Consider the following 12,850-nt stretch of genomic DNA (forward strand, 5'->3'; position numbering starts at 1 on the left):
TGAGTGATTTACATGCCCCATCTTCCCTTTTTCTCAAATTAAAATCATATAAATACAAAATGGTCATTATTTTAACCAGTTCAACACATTTCACTGAAAACATCTATGCTGTATTAGGACAAAAGATGATTAAGACAAAGATGATGGGAGCACTGTGAAGAAGAGGCCAGAACGACCCCCGCCTGACCAAAGCCCACACCCCTGCATCCTGGCGTCCAGCGCCTGCATCCCGCATCATCCCCATGCCCAAGAGAAAGGCTGAAGGGGATGCTCCAGGTAGTATAGCCAAGGCGAAGTTCTGCAAGTTTATCTGCTAAATCTGCTCCTCCAGAGCCTGAGTCCAAGCCTAATAAGGCCTCTGCAAAGAAGGGAGATAAGGTACCCAAAGGGAAATGGGGAGAGCTGATGCTGGCAAGGACGGGAATAACCCTGCAGTAAGCAGAGATGCCAAAACACCCCAGGCACAGAAAGCCGAGGGTGCTGGTGATACCAAGTGAAGCGTGTGCATTCCTGACACCTGGGTACTTGCGGTGACTGTACAGTGTGAAATACTATTTTTTATCAAGTTCTCTAAAAATGCAGAATTTTGTTTTAAATTTTTTAAGCTATGTTGTTATCATACAGAACACTTCATAGTTGTTTTGGGGGAAGGACATATGTTACTAATAGAATATCTCCAAAGCTAGATTGATACAGGGGAGAAACATTTTTCCCTTCTACTTTTGAGAAACTTCCTCTTAGTTCCCAGGAGGGACTCCTTGATGTTGACACACATTAGCCACCTTGACACAAATGCCTTGCGGTGAGAAAACACTACAATTCATTTTTTATGTCCTCTTCTCCCTCTCTGCCTTCACCCTAGACTTGACTCTCTTAAACCCAGAGACCTGTTGGAACCTGACCCCAAAACATGGCTCCCAGTATGTCAGGCAATCTGGAGTCTACAGCATCACCATGGAGATGGCATCCCTCAAAAGAGCTCCTTTTTTACCTTGTGGACCTTCAGATGGATAATTCTGCCATCTTCATTTCATTCCCAGAAAGTCAGGATTGGTTTGTGAGAAGTTGTTGAACAATATGCTAAATGCGAAACATCAAGCCCCTGTTCAGAGCATCACATGAAGACTCCATCGGGTTTTGTAACGGCTTTCTGACTTTGGTAGTCCATTGAAGAGGGGAGTTTGAAAGTTGTTGTATATAGCTAATAATTGTCTGCGCATGCCGGCTTGAAATACCATGACTGTTTATGAAAAGTATCCTTAATAACGCTGGATACAGTATGAAAAAAAATACAGAAATGATTAAGACATCGTCCCTATTCTCAAGGAGCATACATTATATTAACAATAATTACAGTAAAACATGATGAATACCATAATAGAAATAGCAGAGCAGCACTCTTATCCAATGAAGAGTGAGGCCTCCAGCCTTGGTCGTGGTTTTTTTTTTTTTTTATTGTGTTGACAAATCTAGAGCATTTGCATCTGCGTTTAATTTTGAGGACTGTTTGTTGATTTCTATGAAAAAGAGGATGGAAATTTAGATTGGGATTTTGTTCAATCTGTAGGTCAACTTGGAATGAATTGACCTTAACAACATTTAGTTTTATAACCTGTAAATATGGTATAAATATCTCCATTCACTTGCTTCTTCTTTAAAATCTCATCGGTATTTTCAATGTAAAAGTTCTGGATATCATTGGTACATTTTAAGTATGTTGTGTTTGGGGACAGTACTGTACAAGGAATTTAATTTTATTTTCTCGTTTGCAGCTAACATATAAAAATACACTTCACATATATTATAAATATATTTTATATATATTATAAACACGTATTTTAATTTTTTGCTTACAGTTTGTTGATACTGGTAGATTATATTGATTAATTTTCAAATGTTGAATCAACCTTGCATAATAGGAATAAATCCACTAGTCATGGCATGTAATTTTTTTCCATATATATTGTTGGATTTGTTTTGATAACATTTTGTTGAAAATTTTTACATCTAAGTTCGTGAGAGATACTGGTTTGTGGTTTTCCTTTTTATACTATGTTTATCTGGTTTTGGTATCAGGGTGATATTGGCCTCATACAATGAATTGGGATGTTTCCTCTTCTGCTTTCTGGAATAGATTGTATGAAATTGGTGTTGACTCCTCTTCAATGTTTCATAGAGTTTTCCATGGAAACTATCTGGGCCTGGAGATTTCTTTTTCAGGAGCTTTTAAACTATGAACTCAATTGCTTTACTGCTTATAGGGTTATTAACTATTGGTTGAGTTTGGTAGTTCGTGGTTTTTAAGGAACTGGTCCATTTCTTCTAAATTGTCAAATTGGTGAAGATAAATGTGCTCACAGTATTTTTATTATCTTTTTAATCGCTGTGGGATCTGTAGTGTTATCCCCTTTTTCATTGCTAATATAGGGGATTTCTTTCATATATATACATTTTTTAAAAGATTTATTTATTTATTTATTTATTTATTTATTTATTTGAGAGAGAGAGAGAGTGCATGCACATGAGCACATGTAGTGGGGAGGGGCAGAAGGAGAGAGTGAGAGAGAATCTCAAGCAGACTCCTGCTGAGCCTGAGGTGGGGCTCAATCTAATGACCCCAAGATCACAACCTGAGCCGAAACCAAGAGTCAGATGCTTAGCCCACTGGCACCATGCAGGTGCCCCATATATATTTTTTTAAACCTTTTGTTTTTTAAGTAATCTCTACACCAACCTGGGGCTTGAAATCACAACCTGAGATCAATAGTTGCATGTTCCACAAACTGAGGCAGCCAGGTGTCCCTCTTTCTTGTGTATTTTTATTTTTATCAGTCTTACCAAAGGTTTATCCATTTTATTGCTTTTTTTAAAGGATGAGGTTTTTTCCATTGATTTTCTCTATTATTTTTCTATGTTCAATTTCACTGATATCTGCTCCTTTCCTATTTCCTTCCATCCACTTACTCTAAGTTTATTTTGCTCTTCTTTTTCTAATCACTTGAGGTAGGAATGAAGTTTGTTGATTTCAGATCTTTCTTCATTTCTTCATTTCTAGTATAAATATTAGTGCTATAAATTTCCCTCCCAGCACTGCTTTAGCTTCATTCCATACACTCTGCTTTGTTGTTTTTATTTTCATTTAGTTAGGTTTTTTTTTTCTTTTGAGACTTCTTGAGTCACAAATTATTTACACTCTATATGATTTCAACTCTTTCAAATGTGTTGAGGTGTTTTTTTTGTGTTTTTTTTTTTAAGGCCAGGTTATGGCCTCTCCTGGTGAATGTTCCATAGACTCTTCTGCTGTTTGGGGGTAGAGTATTCTATGTATATCAAGATTCTGTCATTTGATTATGTTGTTGAAATAGCATGTGTGGGACACCTGGGTGGCTCAGTTGGTAAAGCATCTGACTCTTGATTTCAGCTCAGGTCATGATCTCGAAGTTGTGAGATTGAGCTGGGCATGGAGCCTGCTTGAGATTCTCTGTCTCCTTCTCCTTCTTCCTCTGCCCCTCTGCTCTCTCTCTTAAAAAAAAAAAAAAAAAAAAGCATGTGTAACATGTGCCAAGAGGGGATATAATTGTGGATATGTCTATTTCTCCTTTCAACTCTATCAGTTTTTATTCCACATAGTCTGAGCCTCTGTTGTTTGGTGCATACACCCTGAGGATGCTTACATCTTCTTGGTGGATTCATTCATTTATCATTATGTATGCCCTCGTTGAATCTAGTAATTTTCTTTCTCTGAAATCTACCTTATCAGATAATATACACTCCTGCCACTATTGATTGTTTGCATGATAAAACTTTTTTATTCTTCTTACTTTCATCCTGAAGTTAGTTTCTTATAGTTGGGTCTTATACACTCTACCAATCTGTCTTTTTATCGATGTATTTAGATCATTTACATCACAGAAGTCTGCCTTTTTTATTATTTCTTTAGGTTTCCTCTAAATCTCATTTCTGTGTTTATCTTGTTTTGATTTCCTGTGCATTACTTGAAAATTTTTTATGATTCAATCCTGCCTTATTTACAGTATTTTTTAATTCATACCTATTATAGTTTTCATTATGGTTACTCTGGGTATTTTAACATAGATATGTGACATATAACATTTATTGGTATCATCATTTTACTTTTTGAGTGTAGAAATCTTAATTCATTTAGAATATTCTATTTCCCCCACTTTTAAATATCACTGATTTGGACGTCAAGTGGTGTGATGAGAAGAATAGTCTTGTGTGTGTATCCATATTCCTGCTTTGTCCATTCATCCTTCTTCCTTCTTTTTTTTTTTTTTTTTTTTAAGATTTTATTTATTTATTTGACAGAGAGAGAGAGACAGCCAGTGAGAGAGGGAACACAAGCAGGGGGAGTGGGAGTGGAAGAAGCAGGCTCCCACCAGAGGAGCCTGATGCGGGGCTTGATCCTAGGACCCTGGGATCACGCACTGAGCAGAAGGCAGATGCTTAACGACTGAGCCACCCAGGCGCCCCCTTCTTCCTTCTTGATACTCCATTTGAAGAAATTCCTTCAGCTAGTCTTGAAGGGTAGATCTGCAAGTCGCAAATTTGTTTTGTTTTCCTTTGACTGAGAATATTATTATTTCCCCATTAATCAGGAATGATAGCTTCAACAGATCTAGAATTCATGGTTGACAGTTGTTTTCTTTCAGCATCTCAAAAATAATGTGGCACTTCCTTCTGGTCTCCATGGTTTCAGATGAGAAATCTGCTATCATTCAAATTGGTGTCTTTCTCTATATAAAACATTATTTTCTGACCAGCTACTTTCAAGATTTTTTCCTATATCTTCATTTTTCAAAGTTTAATTATATGTATCTTGGAATGAATTTCTTTGGGTTTATCATATTTGAGATTGCTCAGCTTCTTGGATCTGTATATTTGTATCTTTTACCAAATTTGAAAAGTTTTTAACCTTTATTTCTTCAAATGCTTTTTCTGTCTTCTATTCCCTTTCTCCTTCTGGGCCTCTGATGATACAAATGCTGTATTTGTCATCATTCAGTGAATCTTATTGTTCTGTCCTCAAGTTTACTAATTCTGTTCTCTCATTTCTGCTCCACTCTTGACCCTAACTAACAAGTTTTTAAAATTTTTGGTTTTTTTTTTTTTTTTAGTTCTGGGATTCCCATTTTGATTTTTTAGAGTTTCTATTTTTTTCTATTGAGATTTCCTTTTTTTTTTTTTTTTCATTTTCACTTGTTTCAGGAGAATTTGTAATTGATGGTTGAAATCTTTTTTATAATGGATGATTTAAAAATCCAATTTATCTCAATAATGTTGGTGTCGATTATTATTTCTCATTGTGATATTCTTAGTTCTGATATTTCAGGTGATTTTCAATTGTATTCAGCACATTTTGTCTATTTTATTAGGACACTATGGGTCCTATGTAAATTTTATTTTGGCAGTCAGTCACCTTAATTAGGTTTAGTGTGTGGGTCTTGGATCACATTTGTGGGTTATAGTTTCAACGGCAGTTTAATTGTCAGAGAATTTGTGACATTATTTTTATTTGCTTGGTTTATCTGGTTCCTCTGGTGCTGTCTGATAGGACAAAAGAGGTTTCCCCAGGCCAGGCTACCAGATGTCTCCTGGTGAGGGAGGGATGTAGTAGGATCTTCCTGTTGGGGAGATCCTAACTGCCTTGTTGTCTTTGAACAAGGGAGGAAAGCTTTGAGCCCTTGGGGGACAAAGAAGCTTCCTGAACCAGGCCACCTGATGTAGTTGAGGCTCTCCAGCAAGGCTCTACTTCATGTGCCTTTGTACCTCTTGGCAGAAATGGAGGATATCAGGTCTGGCAAGAAAAAAGAGACATCAGTTGGGTTTTAATGTTAAACCAATCTTGCATGCCTGGAATAAATGCTACTTAGTCATGAAATCTCTCCTTTTTATATTGTTGCATCTGATTTGCTAATTTTTTGCTAAGAATTTTTGTATCAATGCTTCTATGTTTTGTATCAGTGCATCTGAGTTTGGGTGTTAGGGTTACGCTGGCCTCATAAAATGAGTGAGGAAGTATTCTCTCCTCTGTTTCTTAATAAAGACGGTGTAATAGTGGTTTGATATCTTCCTTGCATGTTTGGTAGATTTCACCAGTGAAACCATCTGTGCCTAGAGGGCATTTTATTTGTGGGAAGATTTTTGATAATGTATTTAATTTTTAATAGATATGGAGCTATTGACATTTTCTGTTTCATCTTGTATTGGTTAGGTAAGTTGTATATTTTAAGAAATTTGTCAGTTTCATCCAGCTTGTTGAATGTTGACATAAAGTTTATAACATTAAATTGTCCTTTTAATGCCTATAGGATCTGTAACAAAAAAACACCTATTTAATTTCTGATATTGGTAATTTGTATTTTGTTTTTCCCTTGATCCTTCCTAGCTAGAGGTTTGTGAATTTTGTTGATCATTTCAAAGACCAACTTTTTGATTGGTTAATTTCCCTTATTGTTTATCTCATTGATCTGCTCCTCTTTTTTTTTTTTTTTTTAAGATTTTGTTTATTTACTTGAAAGAGAGATATTGAGAGCGAGCTGAGGGGTGGTGCAGGGAAGGAGCAGAGGGAGTGGGAGCAGACTCCTCACTGAGCAGGGAGCCCTGAACTTGATCCTAGGATCCTGGGATCATGACCTGAGCCGAAGGCAGGTGCCTATCTGACTGAGTCACCAGGCGCCCCTCATTGATCTGCTCTTATCCTGATTTTTTTCTTCTTATTATTGAAGTTTACTTTGCTCTTATTCTAGTTTCTTGTAAATATACAATGTTTGGTCATTGATATAAGTATTTAAAGCTTTATCTTTCCTTCCCACGAATTCTGACAGGTTGTGTGTTCTTTATCATATGGTTCAAAATATTTTCTAATTTTCCCTGTGATTCTTTTGCTTCATGAATTATTTAGAAGTAGTTGTTTAATTTCTAAGTATTGAAGGTTTTTCTAAATATTGTGTTGTTATTAATTTTTAATTTAATTCCTCTGCAGTCAGAAAACAAACTTTAAATTTATTGATACTTGTTTTATGACCTTGCTTATGGTTTATTTTTATGAATGTATCATGAGCCCTTTAAAGAATATGTATTCTTTAGTTCCTGCTATAGTAACATAAATATCAGTCAGGTCAAGGTGGTTGATCGTGTTGTTCAAGTTTTCCACATCTTTACTAATTTTTTTGGTCTAGTTTTTCTATCAATTCTTGTGATGTAATATTAAAATCCAGCACTATAATTGTGGAATTGCCTTTCTCTCTTTAATTCTGTCAATTTTTTCTCAGTATTTTGAAGCTGAGAAGTAAGAAACAGCAGGATATAGCAAGAGGCCTACATTCAAAGATATGTAAGACTGGGCATGAAGTAATGTTGGAGCTATTAATTTTCATCTTTATTAAATAATAATTGTGTGGGTAGTAATAATAGCGTTATCATGCTGTTCCCAGCTCATACTGTAAGGCTTTATTACAATAAAAACAGTGTTATCAGGAGAATCTGCAAGCATTTCCAGAAAAAAATTATCATTAGATGGAGTTTAAATGAGATCCTTTATAGAAAATTATCTTAAAGTGTATAAACATGAGTAGGAGTTATCATAATCATCATCATTATAAAATCATAAATAGAGTCTTCTTCTACCCAATTCCATGCTGGAGAAGGTTGTGTTTTATCAAGACATTAGTACTCCTAAACTTTATTAGAGCTGTTTTAAAAACTCTTTAAAGAGTCATTAAACTTGTAGTCAACAGGATCTATTTTCTAGGGGAAAAAAGGGGGAGTGAGGAGATGAAACTGTTTTGAAAATTGCAAAAGGTACATTATATGGAATACAATATGATAAAATAAATTAAATAAATCTATGCATAAGCATATGGAAAGTTAACTAGAATATATGGTTAAATGAAAAAAAAAGTTGGAAAAAACATGTAATAAGGTTTTTAAGAAATGCCCAAGTCCATAGCCACCTATGTTCATTTGTATCAGCCTAGATCCGGAATGAAACTGTTAACTGTGGACAGCTCTGAGGAAGGGTATTTCAGGATAGGAAATTGGCTGGGGGGTAGGGGGCAGGGATGAGAGGGGCACTTTCACTTTTTACTTTCTAGAGTGTATATTATTTGTGTCTTCTTTGACAACCAAAGTGCATTACTAAACAATATTTTTTTAAGTCTGAGCAAAAAACAACTGATCAAAAAAGTGGAAAGTATGTTAAAAAAAAAAAAGGTTAAATTTTCTAATATTGGGAAAGAGCAGAACCTTGAAGTGAGACAAAGAGGAGCTCCTCAGTGAATTTGCCTCTATAACGCAAGGCTGGGTAAGCTTACTGGAGTATTTTTTTTCATAAGTGCATGAAAATAATCTTCTCTGAGATTAATGATAATTATACATTGTAACTTGTTTGTTTTATTGGATTTTTAATCAAACTTAAAAAAAACTAAGCAAACACAAAGCTACCTCCAGAGCACTGCAGCACAATAGCAGCCTTCTTCTGTGCTGTCCTTTATGAGATTAATTAAATTAGATTGCCTATGAGGGGATCAGGAATTCTCCAGAAGCCCAAAGGAGGAAGACACAGAAACATTGAATCAGGACTCAGTTTGATGGGGTGGTCAGTGAGTCACACAAGGATTTGCTAGCAGCCTGTAGCATCTTTAGGCAAATTCATTTTCTCCTAACAAGATATGCCAGCCTGCTCAAGCATGGTCATTTAGCATGTGAAGATAGATGTGTATAACGGAAAGTGGTATTACCATTGTGTTTGAAAGTAGGCACTTTTGGTTGGCAACCTAACAGCGATTTTCCTACCCTGATTTCTTGCCAGCAGAGCCTTCCTCGTGTTCCCAGGGAAGCTGAAAATCCCAATACTCAATTTCTGAGCCTCCTTGACATTAGGGTGTGGTGATGTGACCCCGTCCTGCCCAATGGGACTTGAAGGGGAAATTTCTTTGGATAAAGAGAGAAATGAATGAGAGAAATCTCTTTCTCCCTTCCTGCTTTTGGACAATGTTGCTTTTTTGCTACTGCAGCAGCCATCTTGTAACCTTGAAGGACTAGTTCAATCGTTGCTGATACACTGTGGATCAAAGAGCTGAAAGATGGAAAAAAGTCTAAGCCCATCAGTCAGCTGGGAACCCCACCTTGGAGTCACCTACTTCTGTACTTCTGTTTCTTTGCCTTGGGATATAGAGGGGTCTGTTCAGGGGTTGAACAGAAAATGTGGACAAAGAAAAGAGGTCGGGTGTTGTCCACATCTTTGGCATAGCTAAGAGGATGGTCAGTGTTAGAGCAGAGATTTTAAGTACGTGAACAAGGAAACATTGTAACAAAAAAAGTGTGGGACTGGCATGAAGATTAGATAGATGATAGATAGATAGATAGATAGATAGATAGATAGATAGATGATAGATAGATAGATGATAGATAGATGATAGATAGATATGGAATTGAACAGAGTCCAGAAATAAACCCATACATCTATAGTCAATTCATTTTTGATAAGTAGGACAAGATCATTCCATGAACAAAGAACAGTCTCGTCAACAAATGGTTCTGGGACAACTTGTTATCCATGTGCAAAAGAATGAAGTTGGACCCTTAACTCATACCATATACAAAAATTAACAGAAAACTGGGCACCTGACTGCCTCAGTCAGTAAAGCATGCAACTCTTGATCCAGGGTTATGAGTTTGAGCCTCACATTGGGCATAGAGTTTATGTTCAAAAAAGTTAACTCAGAATGGATCAAAGACCAAAAGACTAAAACTATAAAACTTAGCAGAAAACATAGGAGTAAATCTTCATGACCTTGGATTTGGAAGTGATTTCTTAAATATGATGCAAAAAGCACAAGCAACAAAAGACAAAATAGATAAATTAGACTTTATCAAAAGAGTGAGAAGACAAAGCACAGAATGGGAGAAAACATTTGCAGATTGCATATCTGATAAAGGTTATTTAATATCCATAATATATAAGGAATACCTATAATACAACAATGAAAAGACAAATGACCCGATTTAAAAATGGGCAAAGGACTTGAATAGACACTTCTCCAAAGAAGATCTACAAATGGCCAGCAAGTACATGAAAAGATGTTCAATGTCATTAGACATTAAGGAAATGCAAATCAAAACCACAATGAGATCACACCCACTGGGTTGGCCATAGCAACAACAACAGAAACCCCAAAAACCAAACAAATATGGAAAGTAAGTGTTGACAAGGAGGTAGAGGAATTAGAACTTTTATATGTTGCTGTTAGGAATGCAAATGGTGTAGCCATTATGGACTCCAGTTTGGCACTTCATTAAAATGTTAAACATAAATTTACTGTATGACCCAGCAATTCCACCTCTAGGTATATACCCAAAAGAATTAAAAACAAATATTGAAACAAATACTTGCATAAGAATGGTCATAGTATCACTGCTCACAATAGCCAAAACTTGGAAATAAATCAAAGGGCCATCGACCGATGAATGGACAGACCAAATGTGGTATATCTATACAGTGGAATGATATTTGGCCATAAAAATGATATTTGGCCATAAAAAGTACTGATACATGCTACAACACGGATGAACCTCAAAAACATTACGCCAAGATTCCAGACACAAAAAGCCATAGACTATATGATTCCAAGTATATGAAACATCCCAAATAAGCAAATCCATAAAGTAGAGAGCAGATATATGGCTGCCAGAGCTCAGAGTATGGTGGAATGGGGAGTAACTGCTTAATGGGTGCAGAGTTCCTTTTGGGGTGATGAAAATGTTTTCGATAGATAGAGGTGATAATTGCAAAACATTCTGAATGTACTAAACGCCACTGAATTGTACACTTTGAAATAGCCATGGTTAACTTTATGTCTTATGAATTTTACCTCGATTTTAGTTAATGTCCAACAGGATCATTAAGTATAACCTTTACGATTATCTATTTCACCAGACAGAATTTAATTTCACCTGGCTAAGCCCTATCAGACAAAAACCTGCAAGTAACCTATCTCTCCCATGAGTCATAAAATGGCCTTGACGATAGAAAGTCAACCCAATACTACATTCAAGAACACTGAGCAAGCTCTTCCTTATTTTTAAGTTTTGGATATTTTTTCTAACATCACATAGAGTCTGAATTACCAGTTCAGACTTCACTCTTACTGAAGGTTGCTTTCATCTTTGAAGAGGACTTCCTTTTTTTTTTTTTCCCAGGCGGCAGGCCTTCATCCTCAGGGCCTTTCCTAGTTCATTAGAAGTACTGTATTAAACTGGAAAAGAAAAGTACTGGGATCTAGATATCTTTCCTCCCTGAAGATTTCTTAACCCCTATGCAAATTTGCCAAACTATTCCCAGCAATCAACAAGCCATCTGTATGTGGGTCTATCTATCTACTTATTTGTAGGGTATATTTTATCTATGTCACCAATGGGTAAAGAATAAGAATAGTGTCCCTTCTCTGCTTATAGAGTTGGATTTTCAGCCTTTTTCAAGTAAAGCAAACAGAAAGCCCTTTTGCCAAAAGATTAGAGAGAGGCAGAGATAGAGATGGAGAACTTTCTATAGCACTTCAATTTACACTAAACATTTTGGGGGGTTTGGGGGGACAGGAATTTCCTGTTCCTTTCAGGATCCTTCTTGCTGGACTAAGAAGCAAATTGACATGAGACAGATTAACAGGAGAAAATCAAATTTAATAGTGTGCACACAGTGAAACCACACAAACACGGAAACTCCAAAGACGGTCAGGCATAATGACGTATATGTCATTCTGAACTAAGGAAAGGGGTCTTGGGGTCTGAGACTTCAAAGGGAAAGAATGCAATTCAAAGGAAGATGAAAAAGAGTAAATGGTAAATAAATGTTTGCTGGGCCACTTAGAAACAATGGGACATAGAGGACTTTGATCAAACAAGTTTTGCTAGATTTCTCCCAGTTTCCCACACCTACTTCCTATCATAATGCAGTTATCCTTAGTGATAGCTCTCTTCCTGCAGCGGTTTCTCTATCTAAAACCTTTGGTGGTGATTGAGGGGAGAGGTAAAGAGCTTTTCCTGAATCTGCTGGGTTTTGATTGCTTTTTAACACAAAATAATCTTCATGCCAAAGTGGCCCTTCTTGGGGCAACCTGCCCTTGTCCACTATCGAGGTGACAGAACTCTCTAAAAATTCAAAGAAAATTGAGGATTTCTTCTGCAGGAAAACACACACAGGTATACGAACCCAAAACTTTGCAGACAGTTGCTAAATTTAGATGGTTTTGTTCTCCCAGAAAGGTTTCTAGCTAAAGAATTCCTACTCTGGTTACCCCAAACCATCAGAAATGGCCAAGTAAACCATTTTAAAATGTTCTGTGTGATCTATCTAACCCGTCTGTGTACAAAGCCTCTAGTCTGTAGCTTTCATCTTTTTGCAAAGATCCGCAGAATATATGAAATTGCTTCCTTTATTTGTAGGTTCCTGAAATGAGGAAATGAAATTGTGAATAGGAGAAAAAAAGCATCAAAGAGGAAAACTTCTTCATAGGCTTGCTTTTGGGAGTTGTTTGTTATTTTAACTAATTAGCTTACTACTGTTAAAGGATATTTATTTTGAAAAACTTCTTTATTTTGCTCTACCACACTTATTTGCTCAGTGTCACTCTTGTGTAGATTACTGGTCAATAGATTAGTGGTCAATAAAGTCTAGCACAGCCTTATTCAGCATGCATTTCCATTTTAGGTTGAAAATGGCATGAGCTCTCTACATCAACTTCTAACTGAAATTAATCTTCTTCACTTTCTTCTCAGCTTGAGTACTTTTTATAGGCCTTGCTGCCTCTCCTACTCACAAACTCATTAT

General features: G+C 36.3%; 1 pseudogene; it reads left to right on the forward strand.

Annotated features, from left to right (window-relative positions):
• The first annotated feature begins 242 nt into the window (after positions 1–242).
• On the forward strand, positions 243–497 carry LOC113256545 (non-histone chromosomal protein HMG-17-like; annotated as a pseudogene).
• The last annotated feature ends 12,353 nt before the right edge of the window (positions 498–12,850 follow it).

Source organism: Ursus arctos, unplaced genomic scaffold (genome assembly GCF_023065955.2).
Source record: "Ursus arctos isolate Adak ecotype North America unplaced genomic scaffold, UrsArc2.0 scaffold_14, whole genome shotgun sequence".
Taxonomy (NCBI): Eukaryota; Metazoa; Chordata; class Mammalia; order Carnivora; family Ursidae; genus Ursus; species Ursus arctos.